The sequence below is a fragment of the Hyperoodon ampullatus genome, assembly GCF_949752795.1.
Source record: "Hyperoodon ampullatus genome assembly, chromosome: 8".
Classification (NCBI taxonomy): Eukaryota; Metazoa; Chordata; class Mammalia; order Artiodactyla; family Ziphiidae; genus Hyperoodon; species Hyperoodon ampullatus.
In genome coordinates this window covers 41,699,497-41,717,747 of record NC_136921.1, presented here as the reverse complement: position 1 = coordinate 41,717,747, position 18,251 = coordinate 41,699,497, and the positions used below count along the sequence as shown (strand labels likewise).

General features: G+C 33.5%; 1 pseudogene across 1 annotated transcript in view; it reads right to left on the bottom strand.

The window, feature by feature from the left end:
- LOC307057491 (3-ketoacyl-CoA thiolase, mitochondrial-like) overlaps positions 1–7,523 on the bottom strand; it is a 30,841-nt pseudogene extending 23,318 nt beyond the window's left edge. Inside the window, exon 1 of the transcript in view lies at positions 7,498–7,523. The product of the transcript in view is annotated as a 3-ketoacyl-CoA thiolase, mitochondrial-like (transcript). The remainder of the gene's footprint in view (positions 1–7,497) is intronic.
- Positions 7,524–18,251: the final 10,728 nt, after the last annotated feature.

Below are 18,251 nucleotides of genomic sequence, written 5' to 3'. Positions count from 1 at the left end.
CCAAAGGTTTTTTTGGTAGCTACAACACCCATATTAAAAGTTTAAGCAGGGAAAAAAAGGATAAGAGTACTACATATGTTATTAGTATAATCATAGCCATTAGAATAAAAACATGAGCTTCATAAGTGCCAGAGCAATAATACTGGACAAAGAAAAAAAAATGCATAGAGGAATGGAATACAGTATATATAACATAAACAAAAAAATATCATGATAGAATCAAAGCCAAGCATATTTGTTATATCAAATAAATGTGAATGCAATTGACACTGATTAAACATACAAAAAACTTTAATTGGCTCACAAAGTGAAACTAATTTTAATACTGTATTCAAGAGGCATACCCAAAGCAAAGTACTCTAAAGACTAAAACTTAAAGGATGAGAAAACTATACCATCCAAGAGAAAGTAAACAAAGAAATCAAGTATTGCTATTCTGATACTAGAGAAGGCAGAATTCAGACACCAAATATTAGATATAATCAATAAAGAACAACTTTAAATTCTAAGAGCCACACTCATAGTAAATATATAACAGTTATGACCATGTACACAACAGTGCAAGAAATGAGCACAATCAACTTTATAAATAAAATATTATATGAGAGCCAAAAAATAGAAAGAAATTTATTCATAGAATAAGAACTTAACACACCATTATCAGCTCAAGAAATGTTAAGTGGCAAAAGAGTAGGCCAAAATATAAAATACCTAAACAGTATTATAAAAGGATCATAGATCTTATAAAAATATACCAGCACTTAAAACCCCATATTAGAGAATATAATTTCCTCTCAAGTAAACATAGGACTCACATAAATAGATCACACATTAGAACATAAAGAAAGCATCAATAAATTCAGCAAAGAAATAATGCAAACAATATTTTTATCACAAGGCAATGAAACAAAAAATAAAGAAATTAATAACAAAAACAACAAATTTAATTATTTAAATAAAATGGGTGAATTTCATAAAAAATGCAACTGATCAAAACTGACAGAAGAAAAAATAGGAGACAACATATACCAAATAAAGAAATTTAATTTGTCATCAATCCCACCAAAAGGAAACCCCAGGTCCAAATGGTTTGGTGAATTCTGCCAAACCTGAAAGAAGAAATAGACCCAGTTTGCATAAACTATTTCAGTGTATAGAGGAGGAGAGAGCATTGCCTAACTTGTATTATGAAGTTAACATAATTAATAAAAATCTAGTAAAGACATTACAAAAAAAATTCTAGACCAATTTCCCTTATGAATATAGATACCATAAATCTAATTATAATATTAACATATTAAATCCAATAATATTTAAAAGTAAGCCAAGGCCAAGGTGGATTTATCCAATATTGCAAGATTGGATTAACATTTAACAACAACCAATAGAATTCACTATATTAACAGGATAGAGAAGGGATTGTATCATTATTTCAGTAGGTGCAGAGAAAGGATTTGAAAACTTTTAAAAACATTTAACACCTATTAAAGATAAAAAATTGTCAGTATAATACAAATAGTAGGAAACCTCCTCAATCTGGTAAAGGGCATCTGTGAAAATCCTAGGGCTAATAATACACTACATAGTGAAGGACTGAATTATTTCCCCCTGAGTTTAGGGACAAGTGATGACACCTGGTTTCACTACTACCATTCAGTATTGTACTGAATAAATAATACATCTACCTTTCATCATTGCTTCAATTTTCTCAATGAAGTAGAAACCCAGGTTATTATTTGAAACAGTGAAGACTGAGGATGTTTTATTTGGGGTTTGAAGAGAAAGGAGAAGAGTGAGAAAAAGTGAACTCTGCATGTGGATAAATGAATTTGCAATGGAAGTACAATATCATGTCTGGTTTCAGCAGGGCCTGTTTTTGTTGTACTCCTTGCATGATGTTCCCCATCGAGATAGATGAGGGTTTTTCTCCAGATGCCCAGTGATGAGAAACGGTTTATACTTCAAAGTTGTGCTTCCTTTAACACATTTTCCAAATATGCTAATCATGCTATTTTAGAAAGGACAATTATTTCTTTAAATGGTTATTAAATTTTGTAGTAAACTGCTTTAGAATCTCTCAAGTCAAAATTAATGAGAATGTAAATATTTTACAACTGATAGTTTTTTAAAAGGTAGACACCCAAATTGAGTAACACACATGGAATTAAGTATAAAGTCTAACTTTAACTGAAAGGAGACCATTAAACAGAATTGATTTTCTGTGAATTACATGGATAAATTTTTTTCACGTATATCTCTTTAAATTATTTAACTTCAATATATTTAAACAAAAAATTGTCATCAAAGAAATTACATCTTTTTTATAGAAATAGTAGATTAACACATGACTAGTTAGTATTTGGCATTTTAGACCTCAGGAATGAGTCATATTTTGGTGAGTCTAAAGATATTCTTAGGAATCCTTATTACTTGAACACAAATGGAGATGCTTTCATTATTATGACAACATTGTCAGCATATTGCTTTAAAACAGATTAATGTTATAGAGAAGAAATGCATTAGAAGACCTTTTTAATTCAGGCCTGTTTCCAAGAAGTAGCAGTAATGTTATTTATGGTTTAATAATTGTAAATAAATTTATATTTAATTTTTGCATGTGAAATCATAGTTTACCAAAAAGTTAGGCAATTACAGCATGAACCATCCTCAATAAAATACACAGATTGAGATTCTATGACACAGAATATCAAGCAAGAGTAACAGTATTAGAAGACAATGTACTTTAATAAAAAAAAATCTGATAGAATACGCTTTGCTTCCTATAAACTGCTGTCTCCAATTTCTCGGCAATGTAAATTAGTTCAGAAAATGTGTTCCACAGTGTGTGGTGTGACCTAGATCATAAAATAAAGGAACAAAGGGGAGAGTGTGCTTAAGTGGACTCATTATAATAGTTCAATAAAGTGTGCATGCTTTTCAAATAAGTGCTGTTCAGAAAATCAGTTATAATTTGTTAATAATTCAGGCCTTTTCTATATAAATAGTCTAGACTGATGCATTTCCTTCTTACTCTTTTTTTTTTTGGGGGGGGGGGGTAGGGAAAAAAAATCTTGTCAGCAGAACTCAAAATGAAAGCCAGTGTGGCTAAACATAGGATACTAGGATACAAATCATGGTTCTTAATGTTGCATTTAATAGAGCTTTGTGTTGAGTGGATTTTCCTCTCTGATACATTTTATTGTAACAAGTCCAAAGTTTCAGGGAGACCAAGTTAGAACAGATTTGAATGATAAAGCATGTGAGACAAGTGGCAAAGATCTCTCAAAACATGGAGGCTCAGGCTTGTCAAATGTCCCATACCTTGCCAAATAAAAGAAGAAATAAATAGTCGTACATAGATAAAATTAGGTGAAATAGAGATAAGGAAATGGAAAGGAGGAAGCCAAGACATAAGAAAGTAAAATAAGCTGAATCCCTGGATCCTTCATAAGCAGATAAAAACAGTTTTTAAACTTTCTTATTTCATGTTATCCTTAGTGTCTGGGTAAGATTTTTTTCCTAATGTTCCTAAAACAAAAGAAATACACAGCATCCATGTTGCATTATTAAGTAGTTAAATACAAACAACTTCATCAGGATTTATGTTCTAACAACTTAGTAGTCATTTGAGAAATGTTGAACACAGAATATAAAACAAAATTATGTCATTAAATAATCACAATTATTTACTAATAAAATGCGTGTTTTAGCAGCTGCTCAAACCTTCCCCATTTATCTGCACATAGACCCCTGAATGCCATGCTGCCTCTAAGTCTTCTTCCTCCTGCTCTATTCACTCATTATTCCTTTCCAAAAGTCCCATCCTGAGATGGGGAGCTGTCAGCTCACATAACCTTGAGGACAGTGTAGTATAATGTCAGTTCTGATTATAGGTTTTGCCTGAGTCTGATGAACAGCCTTACTAGAATTCTCATGCAAAACTCTGTAAATCCTTACACAGGCATGTAAACAGTAGACTGCAATAAAAAAAGTGATAAATTTTAAGGGAGAAACCACTGGAACCTACATGAATGCATAATAGAAGTACACAATGCATATTTTTGTCACGAATCGAGTAGAAATTCCCAGAGATGATATCACATAATTTGACACCTGAAAAATGAATGAGAGTATAGCAGATAAAAGAGGGGGGTGAGGAAATATAGTATGACTCTAGTATAAAGAGTGAGGTTTGATATGTAATCTGTGTCATATCATGAAGTGTTTATAAATCGTATTATCATAACATGCATGATGAGATTGGTATTAAAAGATGGTGGCTCTGGCTGCAGTATGGATTATGGTGTTCTAGCTAGGTTTTCTTGTTTGCAAGGAATAGGAAGTCCCTTAGACTAACTCAAGCAAGGGAAGGGAGTTATCTTGGTACCTGCAAAGCTAAATATCCAGCCGTAAAGGGAGAAAGTCTAATGAGTAACCCTGAATGAGAACCGTAATGAAGGAAGGTCTTATGGAGGCTGCAGAAGACGGGTAACTCTCAAAATCTCGGTAGAAAAAGAGTACAGATCTTCCCCAGTATACTAATTTTCTTTACCCTCTTGTTTCCTTTTTAATTTGCTGCATGATTGTTTTAATACCCTATGTCTTTTCTACACTATCATTTATTTTTGCACGTAGCTTCTGATTTTATGCCATTGCTTTAATCGGGATATTTTTGTGTCTCCTAGTGTATCTTATAGCTTCCTTCTATTTATGCATATTTCAGTTTCAGGTCCCAGGATTAACTGATCTAAGTATTTCCCAGATTAGATTCCACAGAGAGAGAGAGAGAGAGAAAGATAAACAGACGTTGAGAAAGAGAGATTGTTAAATCTAACTTTCCTTTTAACGACAACAAAAATTATAGCTTAATTGCTTTCAAATCAATGGTTACTCCTATTAGATAAACTATAACTATCTAGAGGGTAAACATTTATGGACACATATTTGCAACATGAATAAAGCCAAAGAGCGGGACAATTTCCCTTAGAAGAAGCTGTTAATATGACAGAAGCCAGGGAGAAAATTTAATGGTCTCTAATATAGAAAAGGGATGGCAGTGATCTAGAGTTAGGGCCAACAGAAAGAAAATCATTAGGTGGATTATAGAAAGGTTTGTTGGTCAATTAAACAATCTTGCTAACTGGCTAGGTATGAGGTTGAAGAGAGATAAAGGAGTTAAGCATCAGTGACCATGCAAACTGAGGAGATAGTGGTAACTTCTGGCGACATACTGCATACAATAGCAACAGCATGTAAAAGCACCAGTGTTAAGCTTCTATACACACTTATCAAAAATTACTCTCTATGTTACGTGATGATGACTGATGAGGATAATATGTTAATTGTATTATTAACAATTGGAACTGATATTGATCTATCATTGATTTAGGACATGCACTCATAACTTGAAAAAAAGCTATTTCTATAATAATTTATTGATGCTAAACTTGTATTACAGGTTTTTCTAAAAGGCCCTTGCAGCATACAGAGAATGTGATTACTCTGGGCAATTAATAGAATTCTCTCAATAGTGGGGTTAACTAGCCAAGACATCAGAATATAAATCTTTATAATCAAAAAAGGAGAAGAGTACAATCCCACTTTGAACATTTAATAAATTTATTTTTTACAATAAGATAACATATAGAAAACAGAAAAGGACTCTGAAAACATAATTTTGCCACAGCTTAGTTTTTGCCAGTGTAAGAGAATGCTATTCTGGGATATCTATTTTATTATAGACTGGAGAGAATTTGTTGATTTAGATATATTGCCTCCCTTTTTGTTATTGCCTAGAGGAAGCCTAGTTCTTTACTGTAGCAAATGTCACTGTGAGAATTTATAAAAATCTTGAAAAAATATATCCTTCTTCATGGTACAGTGCAGTACTAATGAGTCTTACCAAATCAAAACATTGTTTTTCTCTCCATAAAGCTTCATAACTAAGTATCAGAGATCATCTGTAACCCCATGCCTTTTAAAACTTGCTCTTGAATGTAGATTTTGGTTAGCCTAGGACAGCCCAAATTTATACCTGTTGCTCCAGCTCAATTATTACCAGTGCCTCCTTTCACTCAAATATTTCCTGATTTGGAGAATATAGTGCAGTCAGCCCTCAGTATATGCAGAGCATTCACAGATAAGGAAGGCTGACTCTCCTATACCATTTCATATGAGGGACCCGAGCATCCCCTGATTTTGATACTCATGGGAGCTCCTGGAACCAATCTCTCATGGATACTAAGGGACACTATATGAGTTTCCTGTTGATGACCATCACCTAGTGTTACATCAGTGCAGTTTTTAAATCTCTGGACTACAAATATATTCTTCAAAACACAAAAGGTTAATAGGACATCACAGAAATGTCAATTTAGAGTTTTCTGGAAAGCTGAGGAAAAGTCAAAGAAGCTAAGATCTAAATATCTAGTACTTTTTATTTTACAAACATATATTTTCAGTAATAAAATCATTTTACTTAATTAAAAACTTCTTAAAATATATATTGCACTTAAATATGTTTAACATTTGTGTAATAAGAAAAAATCATCAAAAATAAAATGTATATAAAATGTAGTTAAAATAAGTTTGCTTTGAAAATGAGAATTCAGACATATATTTGTTTCTATGCCTTCTTTAAACTTCAAACTTCCAACACCTCTTCCCCCATCTTTACTGATGGTCTTATGTGTATATTGCATTGATAAAAATGGAAGTAATCAGAAGTAAACTTATACAACTAGTTTCCTCTCCCCCTGTGCACACACATATCTTAACTACTTGCATCTGTGGCATGTCCTCTGCTTTGTACTTGTTCCTGTGCACAAGGTGTCCATGGTTCTGGAGAAAGCCACTCCCTCTATTTTGTAGTAGATCCTTTCCTCCTCTTACTTATTTAAGGATATCACTCCAGATTTCCTGCCTTTTAATGTTTGTAATTTCCCTCTTAACTGATTGGCCACTCCCTCCTATCATTCTTTAGCATTTCTTTCTGATCTCAAAGTATCCATTGGGGTGCCCAGGACCTCCTTGAGCCTTTTCTCTTTTCTATTAGGGCTCATAGCCTTACATAAAATATATGTGTAGGGTTGACAGGTAAAATGCAGGATTTCCAGTTAAATTGGAATTTCAGAAAAACAATCTTGTTTTAGTATAACTACGTCTTTTCAATATTATCTTAAATATTGTGTGAACATACCATACTAAAAATTATTCATTGTTTTTCTGTAATTTAAATTTAACTAGGTGATACATATACATACACACACACACACACGTGTGTGTATATATATACACACACACACACACACACACACACACACACATAGTCTCTCAGGCATGTATAATGTGTAACAATTCTCAATTTTTCTCAAATCTAGACATCTCTCTGAACCCAAGACTTGTATCTCCAACTTTCCACTAGATATATCCACTAAGATGTCTTAAATTTTGCATCTTCAAAATGGGTTACCTGACTGTTCTCCCCAGATCTCTTACTTATTGGTGACAAATTTATTCTTCATGTTGCCGGAGAAAAAAATATGGGTTTCCTTTCAAACTCTTATCTAAAGCCTAAAATTCTCTCTAACCCCTACATATATCCCTCTCTCACTGCAGTTAAGATGGACGTTATTGTCAAATTTGACCTTCTCGAGGAGCTGCTCACAACTATTCTTTTTAATATTATACTACCCTCACCTTAGGCAACTCCCTGACTCCTTCTCCTAGTTTATTTTCTTTTGTTATGTTTCACCATCTAACACAATATGTATTTTACTTATTAGTGTTGTATATTGTCATTCACTTCTTATTAGAGTGTAAGTTCCAAAGGGGTAGATTAGGGTTTTTCTTGTTGTTTCTAATGTTTTATCACGCTTGTATTCCCCAGAGCCTATAACAGTACCTGACATATGAAAAGTCCTCAATATATACTGGATAAAGTAACAAATTTATAAATATAAATCTATGATAGTGGTAAAAGCAAAGGCACAATATAACCTGGAACTACAAATAACCCAAGTTTCTATTAATGCAATGAAAATGTGTTTATTCAGTGAATACTTAGGCATATTTTTGAGGACTCTGAATGGACATAGCACTAAATAATAAAAATTTTCAATTATTGAAGCCTATTAGAACAATTATTGTTATTGTTTGTGAATGTGTACTCAATATCATTTTTATTAAGTATCAATATTTAGGTAATAATTTGAATTATTTCTTAAAATCTTTTGAAAATAGATCATACGCAATAATACACTCTAGAAATAAAATACCTCTTTAATTTTATAATAAATTATTTTGATGTGCTCTTTTAAAAATAGATTCAAGTTATATAAGTCAAAGTGAAAGAAATATCGTTAGGAATAAATTTGTAAGGTAATGGGATTTTACATTATTGAATTCCAAAATCCTTAATGGTTGTTATATGAGGGGTCTTTCTCGAATTACTATTTTTTTTGTGGTATGCGGGCCTCTCACTGCTGTGGCCTGTCTGTGGACGCCTGCTGTGCGTCCAGAGCGGAGCACAGGCTCTGGACGCACAGGCTTAGTGGCCATGGCTCACGGGCCCAGCTGCTCTGCGGCATGTGGGATCTTCCTGGGCTGGGGCATGAACCCGTGTCCCCTGCATCAGCAGGCGGACTCTCAACCACTGCACCACCAGGGAAGCCCAATAATATGTTTATTAATTAATCTCTTTGGTGCATTTACAACTCATTCTACACTAATGTCTAATCAATATAGCCTTTGCTAATATCCTATTTGATTGTCATTCTTAGAACCCATGATACATAATTGGTTTTATTGTAAGAAAGCCCAGTAGTTAGTCGAGTGCAGATAATTTACCATGAAGTTTCTATGCATATGAAAACAAATCACCAGTTACAACTGTGAATGAAAAGTAAACAAAAATATTTTATCATATTATTTTGTAAATATAGATAGGCCATCTTTTTATTGAAATTAAATATTTTGCATTATTCATATTTATCTAAATAACCATATATAATATACATCCAATAAAATTTCATGATTATGAGCATTCATAATTGAATTCATATTATTTACTGACCATATATTAGGGCACTGAACCAAGAGTTTGGGGGATGTGTAGAGTTCAATCCCATATGAATCTTGCAAGATGATTATAATTTATTAAGAAGACAAACTATATATGAACCTAAATGATTGTATCCTAAGACAGGAAATCATGCAATATGAATGGTAGAGATAAAATGGTTATAGGATGACGACACATAGTAGCACAGCTCTAAAGCATAAAATATAAATTGTCTTAAGTCCCCAAAATATTCCAAAACAGTTGTAACAGTATTTCTCCTCTGAGGCAAAAAAAAAAAAAAAAAAAGTGCTTCATATGCTTCTATATTATACGCAAATAGAAAACCTTTTACTATTTCCTAGGACAATATTTGAGTTATAATTTAGTTTACAATTCTTTTGATATGTTTGGAAATAACTAGGAAAATAATTGGCAAAATATATTTCTTTCTATAGCAGTGGCATAAAATACGTATGTTAATCACCAACAGATTTAAGAAACTACTCCAGAAAAGAATTTGAAACACAGGTCTCTCATACAGCTGGCAGTTATAGTGTGTTATCTCCCTAATGCAGTACCATCATAGGTAAATGAAGAAAATGTCTTTTTATATTTTAGATTAGCCACAAGAGGGAACTCACAGAGAACTGTTAATGTAAGTGAAACATATTAACAATGATGAAAAGTGTTACTCTGCAGAGTTCAAACACAGTTCATTCTCTCTTATTATGTTTTAGTCCTGTGATGCTTGAAAGGAAGTTTTGAAGATACTAATTACTTTTCTTACAATTCCTGAACTCATTTCACAAATTTTAAGGGTTTTTTGTGTGTCTTATTATAAGATTTGACTATTTGATTAATTTTTTTTAAGGTAAGTATTGGAGATCTTTAATAAACATAGTTTTGAACTGACTGAGCTACTTTCACTGCAGTGTCACTCTGGGATCTTGGAAGTCATCTAATCTCTTTGCACATGATCTTTTCACTGAGACTAGGGGAATAACAACATAAATACATTAATATTCACATCTCTTTTCAAAACGTGCTTCAATGTCTGTAATATAAATCCAGAAGTAAATAGTGTAGTAATTGTATTATAGTATTGGCATTTTAAGTTTCACACCATATTTGGCCCTGGGAAGATACTGAAAGAAATCTTATCCCCTCCAAATTTGGCTACAATAATTATGAAGACTGAATTTGAAGGTATCTTGCTTCTTGACACTTCTTTCTTCTAGGACAAGCATCAGTTCAAATATTAATCGAGGAAGGGAGGTGGATAGTGCAAGCCTTTAGCACCCACAGTGAAATACAAGATATGCTGATCAGAGAATCTGTAGGCAAAGTGAGTTTGCTGGCTTTCTTACTTATTCGGTGACATTTTTGTCTCTGTAACTCCTGGTAAATATCTAAATATGTAATCACCTGATTAGGTTAATGCTACCAAAATTTTTGTGCTAGTTTTGCAGTTTAACTTATTGCTACTCAGGATTTCTTTTTTCCTTTTGATTAAAATGTATTTGGGGTAGAAAAAACATTTTTTACATCTGTATATAATATATTTGGTCATAGGTTTTAATAACAGAAAATAGCAATTGGTGATACTATTATAAGTTTTAAGCAGATACATGGACACTGAATCAAAACTAAGCAAGTAAACAAACAACCTTTCCCTTATTACTCATTTAATGCAAGAAAGCTTTAAAGTAAAGAATTTCAATGTATGGTCCTGAAATTGAATGCCCTTAGATCTAAGATATTGACACCATAATTAAGTTGAGGTATTGTTATAGTTGAGAAAAGGGGATATTTAAAGCATAGTTTAAATATCTTTACCAAAATGCCAAAAAACTTAATAAAGATATGAAACAGTGTCTAGTTTATAAAAATCAGACTAAAAACCCTCTCAGCATCTTTCTGGACATGCTGGAAGATCTAAATAAACACCATGGCAATCATTTTTGAAAAAAAGTCCATGCTGTTAAATTTTGAACTTCGGTTGCTTAAAGATAGGAAAATATAATAATAAAAATTTAACACACTTAAGTTAACAAAACACTTCCAATATAGTTGTCTCATCATATTGTCAAAGATTCTCCACATCCCAGAAAGTAAAATTTATGTTAGAGAAATCAAGGTCCTATATAGACCTCTGATGGCAGAAAACAACTTGAAACCTAGGTATAATGAGTAATGCTCATATTATCTTTGCACACTTTTTCTTGCAACTGTTACAAGTTCTATGGAAGGATACATCACAATATATCTCAGAACAATTGAGACCTTGTTAAATTTTTTATTGCAAACTTGGCTGAAACATATTTTTTTAATACCAATTTGTTTGCCCTGCCCTAAAGTTACAGAATGGGAATCTCTGTGTTGGCATTTGAAAAATTTCTACATGTGATACCATTTTGCAGAAATGCCATGAGATATTTAGTAAGTGGATTTCCTACTTTTTTTAGTCAATATACCTTCAACTATAATGTCTACCTTAAACTTAATGTGGTAGGGAGAATAATAGCCTTTCACAGATGTCCATGTCCTGATTCCTGAAACCTGTGCATATGTTAGATTATACAGAAAAGGGGAATTAAGGTTGCAGATGAAATTATGGTTGCTAATCAAGTGACCTTAAAATGAGGGTGTTATCTTGGATTATCTAGGTGGATCCAGTGTAATCACAAAAGTCCTTAAAAGTATATGTGGGAGGTAGAAGAAGAGAATCAGAGGGAGATGTGATTGTGCAAGAATGGTCAGAGAAATACAACATTGCACACTTTGAAGATGGAGGAAGGGGGTCATGATCCAATAAATGCAGGTGGATTGTAGCAGCTTGACAAGATGAGGAAATGAATTCCCTTCCCTCACATAACCAGAGCCTTCAAAAGGCAATGAAGTCCTGTCAACACCTTGAATTTAATCCAGTGAGAACCAAATCAGACTTCTGACCTACAGAAATTTAAGATGATAAATTTGTGCTTGTTGAAGCCACTAAATTGTGGTAAATTGTTACAAGCTATAGAAAAATATTATAGATCAAAGAATTTCAAGGGTTTTGATAGAAAACATCTAGATTTCCTTGAATAAACTGTTAGTAGTAATATGGATGTTAACAGCTGTGCTAGGCAAGGCTCAAAACAAAGTCAGGGGCTTCCCTGGTGGTGCAGAGGTTAAGAATCCGCCTGCCAATGCAGGGGACAAGGGTTTGAGCCCTGGTCCGGGAAGATCCCACATGCTGCGGAGCAACTAAGCCCACGAGCCACAACTACTGAGCCTGTGCACCACAACTACTGAAGCCTGCACACCTAGAGCCTGTGTTCTGCAACAAGAGAAGCCACCACAATGAGAAGCCCTGTGCACCGCAACAAAGAGTAGCCCCCGCTCGCTGGAACTAGAGAAAGCCCGCTCAGAGCAATGAAGACCCAACACAGCCAAAAATAAAAATTAAATTAAATTAAAGAATTAAAACAAAAAACAAAAAAAAAACAAAGTCAGGAGCATGGTAGAGAAAACATGTATTGCCTTAGAGAATACCTACTGTTCTGAATAGACTATAGAAATATGAACACTAAAGGCACTGCTGGTAAAAGTTCAGAAGGAAATGGGGAAGTGCTATTGGAAATTTGGGAAAGAGGTTCCTTGCTGTACAGTGAAAGAAAGCTTAGCAGAATGATGTCCCACTATTATATGGAAAGTAGAACTTGTAAATGGAGAAAATGGACATTTATCTGAAAGAATTTCAATCATAGTGTTAAAGGTATGACCTGGTTTCTTCTTACTGCTCACAGTAGAATGAGAGAGGAAAGAGATGGATTAATGGAAGAACTATTAAACAAAAATGAAAGCGGAACTTGATGATTCAGAAAATTTTCAGCCTTCCTAGATAGCAAAGGACTCTACAATTAAGAGATTCACTCTTCCTAGAGAAAATGCTAAGGACTCAGGAGTTGAGGTAGTCAATTAGAACAACAAGCTAAACGGAAAATAGCAAATAAGCCTTCACTTACTTACAGCAACAGTGAACTCAAGGGGCAAAAAGAAGCACTTGCTCACTTATGTCCCATTTTTGCCCATGGAAGAGCACCAGGAAAGTCAAGTGGATACAGGGCAGACAAAAAGAATCATGTCACTGTAAAAGAGCCCTGATATATAAGCTTCTGTCTATTTATGACACCATGAACTAGGAAGTAGGGAGATAGCCAAAGCCTCCAATAATGAGGTTTTAGTGTAGGAGCCTGGGAATTTTCTCAACTGAGGCTTCTGATTAAAAGGTGTCAGAATAGAGGCCCCTGGGTTAGGAATGCAGCTATGCATATGAACATGGCTGACCTATGGAAGTGAGGGGTGCTAAGCCTTTGAATGAAAGTCTAGAAAACTGCAAGGCCTTGGATGTGCACCAAATCTGGTGTGTGGGGAACAGATTATTCTCATGAAGCCTGCCCTGTAATTGCCTATAGTTGGACCCAAAAGATCCCAATAGGTTTTTGGCTTGTAGCCAAATTCCTCACAATCTTTTTCAAATTTAGCACTTCAGAAAGAACAAAAGGTCAGAGTATTTAGTTGCAGAAAAAGCAATCGGAAGATATTAAGTATGTTATGAATAGATCCCTTGAGCCATCTCAGCAGAAGACAAAAATAGATATGAGGTTATTTAAGAAAAATCTGTGGAGGGATCTCTTCCCCAAGGGAGTGAATTTCTCTGACATACACGGGAGACCCAGAAAATTCTTGAGAATTTTAAACTAGAAGAAACTCTGCATTTTGGACCTGAAAGGACAGAGAGAGTATGTGAAAATAAAAAAGGCTGTTGAGGACTTCCCTGGTGGCACAGTGGTTAAGAATCCACCTGTCAATGCAGGGGACACGGGTTCAATCCCTGGTCCGGGAAGATCCCACATGCTGCGAAGCAACTAAGCCCGTGTGCCACAACTACTGAGCCTGTGCTCTAGAGCCTACGAGCCACAACTACTGAGCCTGCATGCTGCAACTACTGAAGCCTGCACGCCTAGAGCCTGTGCTCCGCAACAAGAGAAGCCACCGCAATGAGAAGCCTGCACACCACAATGAAGAGTAGCCCCCACTCACCACAACTAGAGAAAGCCCCTGTGCAGCAATGAAGACCCAACTCAGCCAACAATAAATAAATAAATACATTTATTTAAAAAAAAGAAAAAAAGGCTGTTGTACTTTCAAATGTCTAAAGGCAAGTCTGATAAAACTACTCAGCTGCAAACATGTGCTCTTTCATGAAAATAAAAGGATGACTCAGTGAGTGGAGTCATGGGCCTGGAGTGCAGAGTGGCACCACCTATTCACAGGCCTTAAAACCTAATGGAGTTCATCCACCTTGATTTTGATAATGCTTGGCACTAGTGTTTCCTTTTTTCCTTCCATTTTCACCTTTTTTTGAACAGAAATATCTTCCATTACTCCTATTTCTTTCTTACCATTGTATTCTAGGAATAGATAGCTTATTTTCTTGTTTTCCACAGATGGAAAAGAATTTTGCTCCAGAATGAATTACACACAAAGCCTCATCCAAATCTGTCTAATTCAGATGATTTAGATGATAAAATTGGGGACTTTTTTAACTGCTGTGATTAAATTGAGATTTTGCACTTCACGTTGAATTGATGCTCTAATGGGTTAAGACGTTTTGGAGATCTTGATGAGAGGTGAATGTATTTTTCGTGTAGGATAGACATGCATATTTGCAGCCTAGAGGGCACACTGTGATAGGTACAATAGTAACTACCTTTACAAAAAATGTTCACATACTAACCCATGGAACATATGAGTATGCTAAATTACACAGTAAAGAGGAATTAAGATTGAAGATGGACATAAGGTTGCTAATCAGCTGGCTTTAAATTAGAGACATTTTCTTGGATTATCTAGGAAGGTCCAATGTAATCACAGGATACTTAAAACTACAAGAGGGAAGCAGAAAAAGAGAGTCAGAGGGAGATGTGACTATAGAACAATCAGAGAGAAGTAAAGTTGCTGGCTTTGAAGATGGAGTTAGGGGGCATGATTCAACTAATTGGAACAATCTCTAGAAGCTGGAAAAAGCAAGGAAATGGATTCTTTCCTAGAGTTCCCAGGAAAGAACACAACTCCACCAATATTTTGATTTTAGCCCAGTGAGATCTGTGTGCAACATCTAATCTTCAGAACTGTAAGATAATAAATTTCTGTTATTTTCAAACCTTGTTTGTAGTGACTTGTTACTTCAGCCATAGGGAGAAAAACAAAAACAAAAACTAACACACCTGGGATGGTGAAATGCTTGATTTACTATTCTTAATCAAATAGCTTGAAATTTAGTAAAAAGAAAATTTAGTCAAAAATGCTACAACCTAACATTAACCCAACTTTTAATGTGTGACTTTTTTATGCATTAATTTATCCATTTTAAAAATCCCCCCAAGGAATATATATTCTTAATATAAAAATCAGCTGATACCTATTTTTTGAATAAAAGCCTAAAATAAATTGAAATTGCCATTTGCATTTTTACAATACAAAATAATTTTAGGGATTGTTATGTAGTATCATTTTGCTCTACTTAGTGTCTACAAAACTGCACAGGAGAAAAAAATAATATAGTCTCTGAATCTCAAGATTGAATAAGTCTTTAAAGGCCAATGTCTCTAACAATACCTTTAATGCTTTTATCCCTTTCTCAGCATCACTTTCAATTTGTTTCTAGACTTTCCTTTGTAATGCTCTCTACTTTCTGAAGCATCTTATGCCATCCCTGGATTTATCAAATCAATGCAATTTTTGTTATTGTGGTTATTCATAATTGCCATAATGTTGAAGGTGTGATTAACTGGTAATCTTAAATGCCACAAAACTTAACTGAAGTAGCAATGTTTTATTTTTAATAGCAGAATAGATGAATTTTAGAACATTTTCATTCTCTTGGCCTTCTAAGCAAGCCTTTTGTACATGATTCTGACACACTGAAAGTTGGCATTTACTGCTTTCGTCCATCTGTCAAAATGGAATTTTGCCCGTTTTAAAATGTGATGAGACAACTATACTTGAACATAAGTGCCAGCAAAACACAGACATAATTTTTAACTCTGCATAACATTTCTAGCATTATCCTTTGGGCATTACAATGTCTGTGGCAAATTTGATTTTCAATGAGAAAAAAAAGATCTGTTTTAAACTCCATATCCTGCTGGATTACATGTTTTGTTCACATCAAATTTTATTTTTATCTTATGCCATGTTCAGCCTTGAGAAGAAACTGAATCACTATTGTCTTTGTTAAAGAGCCATATGCCATTTAAAGATAATCAAATCAAATCAGATGATAACATGTGAAAGTGTAAAGCACTGCACAGGTATGAGAGGTTATTTCATAACTAAAAGTATTATTGAGCTTCAGTTAACAATATCCTAAAATAATTTCCCTGCATAATCATTGTGAATAATTGTTTTTGAGTTATTTAACATAGGAAGAAATAGTTTGCAGGCTAGAACACATTATTTAACATACGAAGACTAACCTGAGTATTTGGCACTTTTACCTTTCAAAAGCAATCTGATTACTACACAGATAAGCCATTTAACAGGAATAAAGCACTGGGTGTCTGCTGCTGAATAAACATGAACATGTTTAATATTTTTCTTAATTTTCTAAACTGTTAGAAAAGCGTTGAATGCTGAATGAATATTTGTGCTAAAGATTAGACAAAAATAGGTTAAACACAAGACTCATTAAACATAAAGAACAAAGCAGGTAGTTACTATAATATTTTATATAATAAGCACATTTTATATAGTAAAAATACTTTTGCCTAGTATTTTTATGCTTTTCAGGTAGTCTAACATATATTAAAAGTGAAAAATAGGCAATTTTCAGTTGACTATGGTTTTTACTAACAATCAGTCTTGATACTTTAATCCTAAGCCCAAATAAAAGGGACTAAATAGAGGAAATGAAAAAATATTTTTATAATCTAAAATGATTGAACTTTATTCAATGCTTACATATTTAAAAGATAATGTCTTACCTGCTAAGACATTTTACCTATGTGTTAAATTTCTTTTACTTGTGGTCTCTCTAAAGAATCAGGAAGGATAGAGAAGGCGACATTTTATTTGGCTTTCAACATCATTTATTTGTCTTTGCATTGGCTATACATTCCCATGGTTCATAACCAAAAGAATACACAAAGGTATACAAAAAATTATTTTTCTCATTCTTGGAAAATTCATTCAGTTCTTCTCCCCAGAGGCAACCAGCAACATCAGTTTCTCATGTATTCTTCCAAAGCTAATTTTGTCATTTATTTAAACTGTCTTTTACAAAAAAAAAATTGTGGTATTTTTAATATATTACCTCATATGATTTTAAATATCACTGTGGACTAATTATTCTCACTTTACACATAAGTATTTCAAGACTCATAAGTATTTTCCAAGCTCAATCTCACATGGATAGGTCAGAGATTAAAACCCATTTCTGTCCAATTTCTATCCCATTCAACTACCATTTCAACATAATATTGTGCCTTGCCTTTTTGAATTTTCATCAATATTTCCATAGTCATTTTATACTTTCTACAATTTTAGAGTAAAACTAGAGGTTGAGCCATACAGTAAAATGAAACTGGTTGAGCTATTGCAAATTTTAAAGTAAATAGTTTTTCCTCTATTGTACACTAAACTTTATGTAGCTATGCTGGGAAGGATATGGAGAAACTAATACTCTCAAACATTAGTGTCAAGAGTGTGTGAACAATTTCAGTTGAATAAACTTAAAAACAAAAAAAAACCTTCACATAGTTCTTCTAACTTATGAAATACATTTGATGTTGAACTTCTCATATTACCCTCTATGATCTAAATCTGCTTTCTCTCTTGTCTTTACAACAACAAGGTATACTAAAATATACAATCAATTCTTTTTTAACAATATTCACTTCCCTCAAATTTTTGATGTAATAAGATAATCTCAATTAATCCAAATAAATCGTGACTAGGCAATAAATGACTGATCTCCAAATTTTCCAGAATAAATATATATTAATAGAGAAATTGTTAAAATAATATCAAACTGAAAGATAAAGTATTTCATCACTAGAACATGAAAACTACTGTAAATACAGGAATTTTAGAAGTCCATTTATTTCTTATGATTAGCATTAAGTGGTAGTTGTCTCCTTAG